Consider the following 15,195-nt stretch of genomic DNA (forward strand, 5'->3'; position numbering starts at 1 on the left):
AAAGACCAGAAGGATGAAATGTGGCCTTGGAAAGGCTGTTTAGAGATGGAAACAAAGACAAGTCCACCCTGAAGAAGAGAAAAGAAGGGAGAGAAAAAATAGCAAGGTAGGAAAAGTGAAAGCTTACCTGTGAATACATAACACAGACAGACTGCTAACTGGTAAGACTTGAAAATTCCCAGGCTTTTTGTTCTACTCTGAGTCCTGGAAAATTGTTAATTTATTCTATAGCTATTTAGCACAGTATAGGTGCCAGGCACTATATAAACAGCAGGAGTATTGGGATGAAAAGGACAGACAAGGACCCTCCTCTCTCAGAGTTTACACTCTAGTGGGGATTGACATACAGCAGATAAATGAACAAGATAACTTGGATAATAATAACGGCTTTGAAGAAAATAAAACAGGTTGATGTGATAGAAAGTGCTGGGGAAGCACTCAGGGAAGGTCAGTGAGGAGGTGCCGTTTGAGTTGACACCTGCATGACGAGAACGAGCCAATCCAGTGAAGACTGGAGGAAAGCATGTTCCAGACAGAGGGGGTGGCTAGTACAAAGGCCCTAAGGAAGAAACGGGCTTGGTGTGTTTGGGGAGAGAAACTTTGTGCTGCTGAAGTGTGCTGAGTATGGGGTGTGGTATAAGGTAGGGCCAAGGAGGAAGGCAGGGCTAGGTAACAGGACCTTATTGGTTGGGATAAGGAGTCTAGATTTTTATCCTCAGGGCAACAGAAGACACCAGAGACGTCTTAAAACCAGGGAAGAGCTGGGAGAGAGTATGGTGACACAACAAGAGTTTTACATTCTGAAAAGGTTACTTTAGCTGATATGTGAAATCAGAATTTTAGGGGGATCAGAATAGAAGCAGGGGGACAAATTAGGGCATAATTGTAGCATAACAGGCAAGAGTTGATGGCATCTTGCATTTGGGTAGTGACAGTGAAGATGAAGAGAAGATGATGAACTCAAAATGTATTTTGAAGGTAGACCCAATAGGATTTGCTGATGACTTAGATACGGGGAGGGGGAAATGCTGAAAAGAGAGAAATCTAGGAAAACTCTTAAATCCAAGTAATGGGTAGAGCTATTAACTGAAATGAGATAGATTAAGGCAGAAGCAGTTTAAGGATGGGGGAGGTGTGATCAAGAATTCTATTTTGCATATGGTAAGCTTGAGATGCTTATTAGATACCCAAAATGAGACATCAAATAGGCATCTTGATGTATGAGTCTGGCATTTGGGGGAGAAGTTGGAGCTGAAGACATCAATTTGGTAGCAGATGCATTTTGATGTTCCATAAATCCATGAGATTGGATGATCTTTCCTAGGGAGTTACTGTAGACTAAGAAAAGACCAGGACTTACCACCAAATCCTGACACAATCTAACATTTACAGAAGTTAAGCACAGCAGAGAACCCACATAGGATACTGAAAGGGTGCAGTAGGAACATCAGGAGAAGGAGGTAGCATGGAAATGAAGAAAGAGGAAAACATGTTTCAAGGAGAAAATGACTGACTGTGTCTAGTAGTGCCAAGTGTTTGGGTAAAACAAGGACAGAGAAGCCACCAGTGGCTTTGGCAAGATGGAGGTCACTGGTGACCCTGACAAGAGCAGAGTCAAGTTCTAAGTAGAGTGCTAGGGAGGCTTGATTAGAGTCAACTGAGGAGAGGCAGTGCTGTAAGAAGTAAAGATTGGGACCGCTATTTCAAATTTTGCTTGCTTGGAAGTTGAGCAGTGAAATGGGGCAGTGGTTGGAGGGAACATGGAAGGTGTTATAAGAGCACGGTCCAGTAGAGGCCCACACTCAATCCTATTCTGGTTTCTAGGCTCAGTATAAATATATGGGATGGAAAGCAGGATCTTGAGTTATTTACTGAGTCACTGATACAATAAATACTTGTGAAACATCTAGATGCAAGATGTGCAATGTGGTAGGAGTCAGAATAGAACTAAGGACATGGGCTTGAAATCAAAACTACGATGATATACACATATGCATATAACTGGATCACCTTGCTGTACACCTGAAACCAACAAGACATTGTAAATCAACTCTGCTTCAATTTAAAAATCTTTTTAATTAAAAAAAGAAGGATATGGTCTTGGAATTTCAGCACTTGAGCTCTTGCCAGGCAGCAGAACCCTAACCCTAGAATTTGGTTCCAAAAAAAGAAGGCTAGGCTTCAGGTCCCACTAGACTTACTGTACTTCACATCTGATGACAGATGAACGGACAGGCTGTCAACAAGAGCTCCTATTCGCCGCACATACAACATTTATTATATATATCTGACCTTGCAGATACATATTTTTTCTTTAGATTTTTCAACTGAATGTTTGTGCCTTTTGAGCACCTTCGCCCAGTTACCGCACCCCCCGACCCCACAGATATTAAAAGAAGAGGAAGAATACGAAGGAAATAGAAATGAACTAACATGTAATAAAGATGGCATAAAATGTATGTGGACATTTAGGGAATATATATTTACATATAAAAGTGTAAAGAAGGCTAGCAATAAGGAAAACACCCCAAAAAGAACAAAGGAAAACTGGAAACCATCAATGAAAGGGAAGAAACTGCAAACACTGAATGGCTTCAAGACTCAGAACAGCTAAAATTTGCTTGCTGAGTAAGGAGTCAGAGAGGAGAATCAGATAGTCATTTGGCCATGATCAATCAGTATTTTTCTTAGAGATCGTTAGCTGCTGTTAACAGCAGAGATAATAGTATCCAGGTTGGAAAGACCTGCTCTGCTCTATCCAATCCTCCTCACTGACACTGGCTGCTGGTCCCCAGTAACCCACTCCAGCAATCCTCTCGTCCTCTCTGTGCTCTACTCCCATCCTCCCCCGCAAACTGTGATCACCATCTGGCTTGGTTCATCTTCTGGATGATGATGGATGACTTAATTACAGAAATAAGGCAAGAATCAGCTACAAGGAGAGAAGTCAAATATGAACAAAAGGGCAGGGACAGAGCCCTTTCCTATGGTCCCTTATTAATAAGCTTTGCACTTCCCTATGCCCGGGAGGCTTGTGTGGATGATTTTGGTGAGAGGAGGAAGAATGAAGTGAGGAAAGGCAATGCTTACTGCATGTCTCTTACATGCCAGCAACTCTGCTTAGGCTTTTCATGTTTCCACATTTGTTCCTGACAACAATCCTGAGTTGCCTATGGATGAGGAAACTGTGAACCAAAAAAAAAAACCCATGAGAATTTTGCCCACATTCAAACAGCTAGATAGAAGCAGAAATGGGGTGTAAAACCAAGTCTGTCTGACTCTAAATACCATTATTTTCTCATTATAAAACACCAAGGAGTGAATTGCATATGTTTAAAATATATTAAACTAATGAGAAATTATGAACTTATATACTATCGTACATCAACTATATCTCAATAAAAAATTAGAAACAAAAAATACAAAGCAAATAAATAGAAAGAAACTATGTGAAAATAATAAGTAAAAAATGTATAAATGTAATAAATTTGTGATTTGGGGTACTCTGAATCAGTATTTTTTGTTGAGATTGCAAAGGTCAACTAAGCTCAAAACTAGATCAATAGAAACTTTATGAAACATTTTTAGAAACCAGGTTAAAGGGTGACATAGTATTCTGTGTAGAATGAAATAAAAATTTACATCTACACAACCACCACAAAAGAGGTATGAACAGGCATACACACTCAAGCACACACACACACAATCATTATCTTCAGAACCAACTGAGTGTAAGTTGCAGACGTGATACACCATTAACACTTCAGAGCGTATTTCCTAAAAGACAAGGACACTCCCATATACAACCACAGTAAAACCTGCTAAATCAGGAAATTATCTTGATAATGATACCACCATCTACCATCAATCCAGTCCCATCAAACTTCACCCAACTGTCCCAATCTAGAGTCATATTTTGCACTTAGTTGTCATGTCTCTTTATCTAGAACAATTCCTTAATCTTTCCATGCTTTTTATAACCTCGGTATTTTTGAAGAGTACAGGCCAGTTATTTCGCAGAGTGTCCCCTTATTTGGGTTTCTCTGTGTCGTTCTCATGATTAAATTCAGGTGATGCATTTTGACAGGAATGCCTCAGAAGTGACGCTATACTCTTCTTAATGTACCACATTCGGCGGCAATGATGTCCATTTGCCCCACTACCGGGGATGTTCACTTTGCTCATTTGGTTTAAAGGTGGTTATCTTCTAGGTTTCTCCTCAGTGAAGTTACTGTTTCCCCCTCTTTAATTAAAATACTTTGAGAATACTACCACCCTGTTCCTTCATTAACTTTCAAGAGCTAGTTTTAACCTCCATGGATGATTCATGCCTGAATCAATTATGCGTATTACTTCTACAGCAGTGCCAAATGGCGATTTCCTAACTCCATCATTCTTTCTATGTTTATAGCCTGGAATTCTCCCCATTGATTTGTTTATTCAGTTATTTATTGATATTAGCATGGACTCCTGGGTTCCTATTTTATTCAGTGGAGTATAATCTTTTACAATCATTATTTATTTTGATGCTCAAATAATTCCAAATTTGACCAGTGCATGTCCTTTCAAGTTGGCTCCTGTATAACTTCTGACATGGCCTCATCATTTTTTTTAAGTTTTTTTAATTGAAATATAGTTGAGGTACAATATTACATAAGTTACAGGTGTACCGTATAGTGATTCACAATTTTTAAAGGTTATAATCTATTAATAGTTACTACAAAATACTGGCTATATTCCCTGTGTTGTACATCCTTGTAGCTTATTTTATACATAGTAGTTTGTACCTCTTAATCCTCTACCCCTACCTTGCTCCTCCCCCATCCCCTCTCCCCAATGGAACCACTAGTTTCTTCTCTAGGTCTGTGAGTCTGCTTGTTTTTTGTTATATTCACTAGTTTGTTTCATTTCTTAAATTCCACATAAATGTGAGATCACACATTTTTAGCACTAATTACCCTCAATTTAGTCATATCCCCATACCTCCTACATACAATGGCTATCCTGGCCCTCTCAGCCCCGGCGGCCTCTTCAGTCTTACCTCCACCCAAAACCCAGCCCCAGTCGCCTCCTCAGCTTGAGCACTGACCAGCCCTCTTGGTCCTGGCTGCCTCCTCAGCCCTGGACCTGAAGGCACCCTAACCCCAGCTGCCTCAAGAGGAGGGAAGGGAACCCAAATTATTTTTTAAAGAAATGATGAGGAAAGGAAGAGAAATAGGAGGAGGACAGGAAGAAGAACTCAGCCTCACTCTTGAATGATTGTCAATAATCTTCGGGGGCAGGGAGGTGGTCATTTTCCCACAGCACCTGAAGATATTCCATTTTATTTTGTCCTCTCTTACTGCTTTAGAGAAGTCAGCTGCCAGACTAGTTGTTGTTGCTTTAGAAAGTTGTCTTTTCTCTCCGGTTGTTTTGAAGATTTTCTCCTTGAGCACTGTGTGCGGTGGTTAAGAGCACAAACTCGGGAGCCAGATTATACGGGTTCAAATCCCGTTTGGCCACAAAGTAGCTGAATGGCTTTAAGAAAATTCAGTAACTTCTTTGCGCCTTATTTTCCTCTTAAATAAAATAGGAAAAATTGTGAGTTACTATCCATAAATAAGTGAGTTAATATGTATATAAAGCACTTAGATGATTACCCAGCACAAAGTGAGCACTATATAAGTGTTTGCTAGTACTATTAGTAGTAGTTGCAGTCTTAGTAGTCTGTGTTGTATTGAACTTTTATTCTGACTCATTTATACTCATTCTACTTGGGACTTGGTGAACTTCTTCAATCTAGGGATTCATATCTTCTAATTCTAAAAAATTCTCTCTTTTTGGAACTCCTGTCTAAAATTAGTTTTTAGATTAATTTCTAGGCTTGGAGTTTCTGGACCCATAAAAATAGTATAAATTCATACTCCACAACCACCTGTAGAACAGGCTTTGAGTTTCCATTGTTCACAGGAGATTCCTTTTCTTCCATTCAAACTCCCAGCCTAGGACAACACTATCACTTATCTTGGCCAATGAGTAGGTTTTTTTCCAGTAACCCTCTGACTGAGGGGGCACCTTTTAGGTTCCCAAGTTTCTTCAGTGGTCTCAGTTCCCATTAACTGCCTTGAATATGCCCAAGCTACATTTCATGTAGGTGCATGTATACTGCTCACCTAAATATGAAGGTATGTAACATTCTTGTACATACAACTTGGGCATTGATGATTGTCTCTTTTTTTTTTAAGATTTCTTTTTGATGTGGACCATTTTTTTTAAGTCTTTATTAAATTTGTTACAATATCACTTTTGTTTTATGTTTTGGTTTTTTGGCCATGAGGCATGTGGGATCTTAGCTCCCCAACTGGGGATCGAACCCGCACACCCTGAACTGGAAGGCAAAGTCTTAATCATTGGACCGCCAGGGAAGTCCTGACGATTGTCTCTTTGATATAAATTCCTAGCACTGGAACGGACCCACCAAGAGCAGACTGAACTACATAGTAGCTGTGGAATCTGGAGTTAGAAAGATATAAGTTCAAATCTAGTCTTCATCACTTAATAGCTATATCACTCTGGGGAAAGGGGGAACTCAAACTCTTTAAGTTCTGGTTTCCTCATTTATAATATAGGAGTAATAATAATTATTGTGAGAAAAAATATAATACATGCTAAATGTTTAGCACAGCTCCAAGTTCAGGGTAGCTTTGATAGATGCTATTATTATTGCTGTTATTATTTTAAGTGTTTTCGATTTTGCTTCACACTGTGAAACTACCATCTAGAAAGATTGTATATACGTACACACCTACCACCAGTGTGTATTTCTAAGTCTTTCCCTTCTTACCAATAATAGGTCCTGTCAATCTTGTTCAACTCTGCCAATTTTATAGATGGAAAATATTTTTTATTTGCACTGATCTGACTGGCAGTGCGGTTGTTCATCTTTTCATAGGTTTATTGCTCATCCATAGTTGTTCCTCTGTGAATGGCCAGTTAAAGATCTTTGCTCATTTTCCTCCTGGGATATGTATTTGTTTCTTCTTTATCTATAAGAATTGTTTATATATTAAAGATAAAAACATCCTTGTGTGTATTTTGCCCCTTTGTTATGGTGAACTTCGGATACTGAAAGCACTTTCTTTACAGAGAATGAATTCGTTGACATATCACTGTCAGAATAAACTGAAGATGTAGTCTTCACTGATGTACGTTGCAGTGGTTTGGGCTATCGCCAATCTCGTTTGCCAATTGCATATGAAAAGAACATAGGACCACATCCTTCTTTCTAGGTCAGATTTGACCTCCTCTTGCCTAATCAACACAAAATTCTGTTTCTAAAGGATGTCCCAGAGAACATGATTAAAAAAAAAAAAATAGGAGGCCTTGTTTAGCATAATAACATTTACAATTACTTAGGATATGTTCAGAGTTTACAGGAAGATTTGCTACATCTTAATTTCTCTTTGGTTTGAAAATAAATTCACCCAAAGCTTTTAAAAATTACTTTTCTGTCCCTGTTAAGTAGCTCCACTTCTTATATTTCAAGAGAGTTTCAAGAATGTCCTTCCATCTTTCTGTTTCCAGATCTAGCATCTTCGTCCATGTTCACCCTACCCATGCCATTCATGATTTGATAGATTTCTACTTTCCAGGCCAAAGAGTCCTAATCTTTCACTTTGTCCTCATATGTCAATTCCTTTTCCCCCTCTCCTACTCCTCTGATCATTTTATAATGAATTGGTAACCACAATAATGAAATTTACAGGGAAAACTAAATTTTGAGATGCTGCCATAAATAATGGAGTCAGAGAAATGATGAAAAGGGCTTTAAGGACGTTTGAGATATGGTTAGAATATTACAGATAGAAAATCAATTTGCAAAATGCTGTCAGCTTCATCCACAGGGGGGATATTATTTAAACACACACACATCTAAAGGGTGGGAGTTAACTTTGAAGGCAACGAAGAACTGAGAATTGTTTTATAATAGAGAAAAATAGTTCTTTTTTATATCTATCTATCTTTCTATCTGTCTACCTACCTATCCATCATCTACCACTATTTTGCTATGATTAAAAGTCTAAGTAGGTAAATATCCAAATACATTGGGTATTCAAATTCCGGAAGCACTAGTAAATAATTAAGCATTTGACTATTATAACTAATTTACCCTTAACTCTACATAATCTTGAAGGTAAAAGAAAGAGTTTTACGTTCCTTTGCAATATCACTTACAAAAACACTGCCTAATTTTGGTCACCTCATGCAATATATTTTATCTTCCTCAAGAGAAAAACTGCATTTCGTGGACTCAGGACTGATGAATATTTTACAGAAAAACATATCTTTTCCATAAAACCACTTATGCCATCTACTGCACATACTGTAAAGCACCATATACATCAAAGAGAAATTACTGTTTAAACAGATTATCAGGTCATAGAACAATTAGAAGTTGCAGTTCTCTTAAAATAACTCTAATGAGACCTGGAAAACTGCTTCAAGTCTGGGTTATTTAAGCATTCAACAGATTCTCTGTTTTTAATCTTTGAAAATCTGATGAAAGCTATGGCCTTGCTCTCTATAAAAATCCATATACAATTACAGAATAAATTTTGAATATAAATTTTCAGAATGTACTAGGACTCCAAGTCTTCAGGCTAAGAAACTCTTGCTCTAGAGGAAATTTGGTTTTTAAAACTATCACGAAATACCTAATATACAAACTAATCTGTCTCTACCTTAGGTACTCCATCTATTTATTTTGGAGCATAGAAGAATTAACGCTTCACCATAAGTTTCACCTCATCCATAAGCTCTTCATCAGTGCTTTGCAGAGTAAAGCTTATCAACCCGTGAAACTCACTTCCGATGCAGCTTCTACCTGAGCTCCACTCTCAGCTACAGCCGACTTCCAAGGAGCATCCAAACTGACTACACTGGAGACCTAAGGATCTGCCAGAGCAGCCGTTGCAGTTTGACATGTAAGCAGCTAGCTACCACCGATCTGCTCAGTGCCTGGTTCCTAGGAGCTTTCCTTACGATGCACTTCCGGTCTCTCATGTATAAACCTGGTTCACTTTGGTGATAGGCCCTTTCCCACCCCTCACTTTCTCTTTACAACTACCAGCATAACTCAACGTATGCAGAAGTCATATTATCGCAAGTGATGCTGAAAGTATACCTGAAAAAAAGAAGTCAACTTTACAGCTACAAGCCTCCTTCACAGTATATAATAGTTTCACTATTAAAGGGGAAAAAAAAGTAACTCCCGAGAGTAACAGATACACATTTATTCAAATCCAAACACAATATATTCCAAGATCAAATGTAACTTATTTAAGGAAACATCTACTGTGCCAGGCTCTATTGATTGGTTACCTAAAAGCCACTTCATCTTATATGCTAATAGAACCCTGTTTTCTTTAGAGCAACAATACGTCTAATCTAGGATGTGACTCATTACTAGTCTAAACTAGTCATTTCCAACCAATATGAGTCTTAAATGCACCACAGATAGCCAAGTTTTGACTCCCTTTAACCCTCAGGGCAAAAGTGCAGGACCTAGAGCCACAGGAACACTCTTTTTACCCCTAGGATGTGTCATGAAAGGAAGGGGTCAAGAAGCATAGTTCTAAGCCAAACTCTGCTCCCTTTGATACCCTACCTGTCTTCTTTCCTTAGAGCTAGCAGTAACCCTGTGATTGAGCTCTGACCAATGAAAGATTAGAGCAAGTCTGCTGAGAGCCTCTTGGGAATGTTTGTTCTTACTTATTAGAAGGACAGAGATGAGAAGAAAGCTTCCCAGCAATGCCTTTCCCCTTCCATCCTACCTTGAACAACACACAATGCCTGAAGCTGCAGCAGCCGTCTTGCTACCACGAGGCCACAAAGCATAGATGCTGAAGCTTTTTGTCTTCAGAGCCAAAAGAAAGATAATTTACACCTATACATTTACACAGAGTCAAAATTTTAGCAGTTCCAAAACTTTGAGTCTCAACCGAGGAAGAAAGGAAGGAAGGAAGGAAGGGAGGGAGGGAGGAAAGGAGAGAGACAGAAGGAAAGAAACAAAAGCATATCTTGTTCCTAGCTTCTTCACCTTTAAAATGAGGTGTTTATGTTTTTCTCCTTGACATACATAAAACCTCTTTGGGTGTCCTGAAGTGCTCTAAGTTCACCAAAAGCAGGTGTTTTGATACTAGTATCAGTCTCTAGGTACCAGTGTGGTAACCTGTAGCAAGGTTAACCAGCCTTTGAGACCAAAACGCAAAATGAGCCAAAATGAGAGTAGAAATAATTCCAGGAATTGTGATATTTCCCTTAAAATGTAAGTCTGCTTTAAAATTACATATTAAATGTTTAAAAATATCTCAGTTCTACCTTTTAAAAAAAACAGGAGTCTTAATTATAAGATTATAGAACAAATGGCTTATTTTTTTTTTAAATCTTCTTACCCAGCACGGAATAATGCACACACAGGGACTTGAGAAATATTTCATGGTGAGGTTGATGGTAATGACAATTAGAAAGCTACTTTCGCATTTATTTGTCTTTAGTGGCTTTCATTATAACAAAAATGAGAAAGAAAAACAATTTCCAGTTTCTATTGTTTTATATCGTCCCTTAAACCTGTGAGTTATCTGTTCCTGGGTGTATATTTTTTTTTACACATAGAGATGTAAGTCACTTGCTGGAACAAAACTTACAAAATGAAGTTCATTTTGCTTGTCAAGTACAGATAAAAGGAAGAAGGGGAAGAAACAGTTTAAATGTAAAAGGCACCTTTTCCCTAACTCCTGAACTAGTTCACACAATACAATGAATAATTGAACTGCCTGAAACTTCGTATGTGCAGAACGCTGCAATGCAGACCAGTGGCATTTTCACTTCAAATTTGTATAGTCTTTAGTCAACATGCTTCATCTGCATTTCTAACACCTGCTTCAGTCAGCTGTGAAGTAGGCTGTTATTTCTATGGCTGTCTTTTATCTTTACTCTGTCCCTCTAACCAAAAAAAAAAAAAATTGCATGATGGAATATAATTACTTGGCCTAAAAGAGATAGGGAGGAACTCACATGATCTTCTGGAAGGCATTTTCCTTTACCTTATCCAAAGGTAATTTTAAAACAAGTTACTAATCATCATTCTTTATCACATACATCTTTAAACATAAATTTTGTACAGCAAAAATAAGAGCATCAACACTTTTCTGCAATGAGTATCTGTTTTAGGAACAAAGGAAAGTAAAAAGTTAAATGCAATGACTGATATCATTTGTAAAGTACACAAATATCTCTTGTAAACTAGTTATTATTGTGCTGCTATTAAAATGATACTCTTCTAGCTTAGTGCCCCTAATGTGACCTAGGTTAAAGTTTTGTGTATGTCAACATAAATGTCAGCCAAATTTTGACTGTCTATCTATTAACAATGACTCACATTATTTGTCCTGTATTAAACAACTTCATATGGATGACTTGAGCAAAAAACTTAAAAGAACGAGTTTCTCTGATAAAAACCATTATCTTAGGAGAAGAGGAAAAATGGGGAGTAGTTGAAGAAAGAACTGGACTAAAATGGAACAATTTCTGCTTTATCATCGCTCTGCTTATTTCCTTCATAATTAAAATTATAATGTAATTACTTCATCTCTTGTTCACTTCCCTATTTGAGTGTAGACTCCATCTGGACAAGGACCATGCCTGGCTTATTGACCACTCTACTGCTAATGTCTAGCTTAGTCCTAGGCATACAGTACATATTAAGTAAAATTTTCTTAAACAAATGAATTAAAAATTTTTCTACCAGATTGAATTGAAAGGGATTCTGAAGGACCATTTGAACTTCTCTATGGGGTGGGGGGGAGCATATATCTCCTTAAAGTCTTAATTTAACATTCACAGAATCAGAACTTTAATTCCGAGTGTAAACAGTAAACAGTGAACAGTCGAAAAAACAATAGAAATTAAGCAATTTCCAGAGAAGGAATTATTTGATAATTCAAAGGAGGTTCAAACTCTTGGACTACTTTAAGGAAACAAAGCTAAACTTTATGAAAAATTAGATACATGGGGAAATGCCATCAGAAGGAAGGAATGTTGGTCAGGATGGAATACTGCAAAGTTCAAATTATAGAGTACTTTAAAAGAAACATTTACTACCTTCTATAACTTAAACTATACTCTGGTTTAAAATAGAACTCCTTCAGCTACAAAATATAATGGAAAGCAGACTGTATGAGAAATAATAAGAGCTGGATTCTAGCTGTGTTTCTTCTCATTACTAGCTAGGTAACTGGACAAACTAATGGACTTTTCTGACTCAATTTCATTATCTATTAAATGACAAACATAATGACAACTAGTATTTATTACTTACTAGTGTGCCACTCTACTAAACATTTAACAAAGAATGTTTCATTTAATCTGCACACCACTATACAAGGTAGGCACATTTGCGATTCTCAGGGATTGAAGGCACATAGGGAAATACACACCCAGGAAGTTGCTCCAGAATTAGTCTCATTCAAAACTCCAGTCTCACAATACTATGCTTGCCTCACAGGAGAGGCATGGTGCTTGCCTGAGAAAATACATGTACAAGAGCTCTGACATTCATAAGATACTATATACATATAAGCAATCCAGGGAACAGCCTGTGAGAATGCCCAAAGCTGTAATAAGCTTGGTTCAGTAGCTATCACCTGGGTTCCAGCCACTATCATCTTCTGGCTGAACTAGCGCAACCATTTCCTAACTGGTTCCTCTGCTCCTGCCCTTAATCCTACAGTCCATTCTCAACAAAGTGGTCATTGAGATTATGTTATTGGTCTGCTCAGAACTCTCAAATGTTTTCCCATCTGCTATGAATTGAATTCTGTTCCCCTAAAATTCCTATGTTGAAGCCCTAACCCCTAATGTGACTGTATTTGGAGATATGGCCTTTGAGAGGTAACTAGGTTAAATGAGGTCATAAGGACGGGGCCCTAATCCAAAGGACTAGTGTTGTATCAGAAGAGAGACACCAGATCCAATCCCTCTTTCTCTCTCTCTCTCTCTTAAGCCACCCAGTCCACGGCATTTTGTTATGGCAGCTCAAGTTGACTAATACACCATCTTATTTAGATTTAAACTCAAAGGTCTTTCAATGGCCCACATATAATCTGGCCCCTTGTCACATATCTGAATTTATCTCTATTGCCCACCCTATTCTGGCCCTTCTCCTTCCTGGCCCTTTAAACTTTGGAGACATTCTCTTTATATGGACACTATTTCCCCAAATATTCTCATGGCTTTCTCCCTCAGCTGCTTCACGTCTCTGTTGAAACATTCTAAGTGAGACCGTCACCTATCACCTTTTAAGAAAACTGCAACCCTCTAGCTTCCTCCTGTCTTTCTCCCTTCCTGCTTCATTTTTCTCCATTTTCTCCATATGACATATACACACATATAGATATAACTAAAATATATAGATAACTAAAATATATAATATAAAATGAATATGTAATGATCACATGAAATATATATACACGTAGAATATATATACATGTAATATATACGTTTAGTCTCAAATCTATATATTTTAGTTGTTATAGTCCCTCACTAGAATGTAAGCTCCATGAGTTTTTGTCTGTTTTATAGATTTCCATAGGCTCAATATAGAGTACGTGCTCAATAAAGTATTTGTTGGATGAATGAACTGGAGAAACTCAAGTATGTCTACATGGAAGCTGCCTTGTGGGTGAAGAAGGTGGCATGGGATGAAGCTGGAGAGGAAGGCAAGGCATAGATCATGCAGGCCCTTGTAAGCCATATAAGGAATTTCGGTATTTATTCTAAGAAACACTGAAGGATTTTAAGCAGGAAAATGTCATATCAATTTACATGGTTCAAGATCATTCTCACTGCTATAAAGAGAATGGAATGGAATGGGCCAAAAAAGAGAGGGAGAAATCCAGAGCAACTTCCATTTCTGGGGTTAATGCATGTCTTGGTGTCTCTTCATGTGAGGATGTGTATACGCTTAACACACGCTGATGTAAAAAGAAGGCATTGCTCACCTTATCACAATTATATTTGCAAAGCTCCCAATACTATCTCTCAAAATTTAAATATTTCTTTCCCATATCTTTTCCTTCTGAATAAGCCCTGCAATGAAAATGTACTTACATAATGACTTTTAGGAAATTCTAATTACTCAGCCCCCAATGCATAACATAGTCAGTACTTTGAGCTTACACAAAACATATCTCTGCACAAGGTGAATAAAGGTTATGAGGAGCCAAATTTTCTGAGATTCTTTTTGCTATAAATTTGGCTAAGAGCTTTGGTAGTATGGGAAAGAAGATAAGTGAGAGAAACACTGGTGATTTAACCTCCAGTGTTCCCTTAAGGACAAACATTTGTCACCTTGACAGCAAGGTGAAAGGTTTGCAGCGAGTGTGCTTATAACAGGACTCTCCCCACTCTCCCCTCCCTGGGGACCTGTGATTTCTGAACAGGCATGATCTGAACGGATGATGATGATGACGATGAGCCACAGGAAAGGCCAGGGGAGGAAAAGAGGTTGAGACCTACATAACTCAGAGCCTCAAACTGAAATGCTACTCCAGGGACCATCACAGAGATTTACCATTTGCTGCTCTTCTTTCTAAGGTTCCACTTGAAGCTGGAGTAATCAACCCTATAAATTATCACAGAACATTCAACCAGCATCCAATGTTAACAGCAAGGATCCCATTGCTAATACTTATGAGCCTGTTATAAAACTGAAGTAGGTCCTAACCATATAGACTTCCACTTTCTATACACATCTCTAAATTTCTAATTCGAATATGAAAGTCTGCTGCAGGCTCAAATCAGGTGCTAAAATAAGCCTGATTCTCACTCTCAATGAACACACATAACAAAAATTAGCATGAATGTCATGACACCTATGCATCAAAAGAATAATAAGACCTCTATTTTGGCCTATGAGCTAAACTGTTTACTATTTTCAAAGTGAAATAGGAAGAGGTACTTTGAAAGCTAAGAACTTAAAAAAAAAGAATTAAAGTTATGAATTTATGAGCATTTGTGTTCTAATTTAATTTCAGGAATCAGTGGCAACTATTTGTCTCCCTTTGATGGAACTTTGGCTATGATACTATTTTACACTTTTCCTTTGAAAAACATCTTAAGCTGAAATCACTATAAAATCAAAATTGAAGCTATCAT

The 15,195-nt window shown here is 37.8% G+C and overlaps 1 protein-coding gene across 5 annotated transcripts in view; it reads right to left on the reverse strand.

Moving 5' to 3' along the window:
- The window catches only part of SLC10A7 (solute carrier family 10 member 7), a 269,103-nt gene that overhangs the window by 160,305 nt on the left and 93,603 nt on the right, over nt 1-15,195 (reverse strand). The gene's annotated exons all lie outside the window — the stretch shown is intronic.

This window comes from Lagenorhynchus albirostris, chromosome 4 (genome assembly GCF_949774975.1).
Source record: "Lagenorhynchus albirostris chromosome 4, mLagAlb1.1, whole genome shotgun sequence".
Lineage (NCBI taxonomy): Eukaryota > Metazoa > Chordata > Mammalia > Artiodactyla > Delphinidae > Lagenorhynchus > Lagenorhynchus albirostris.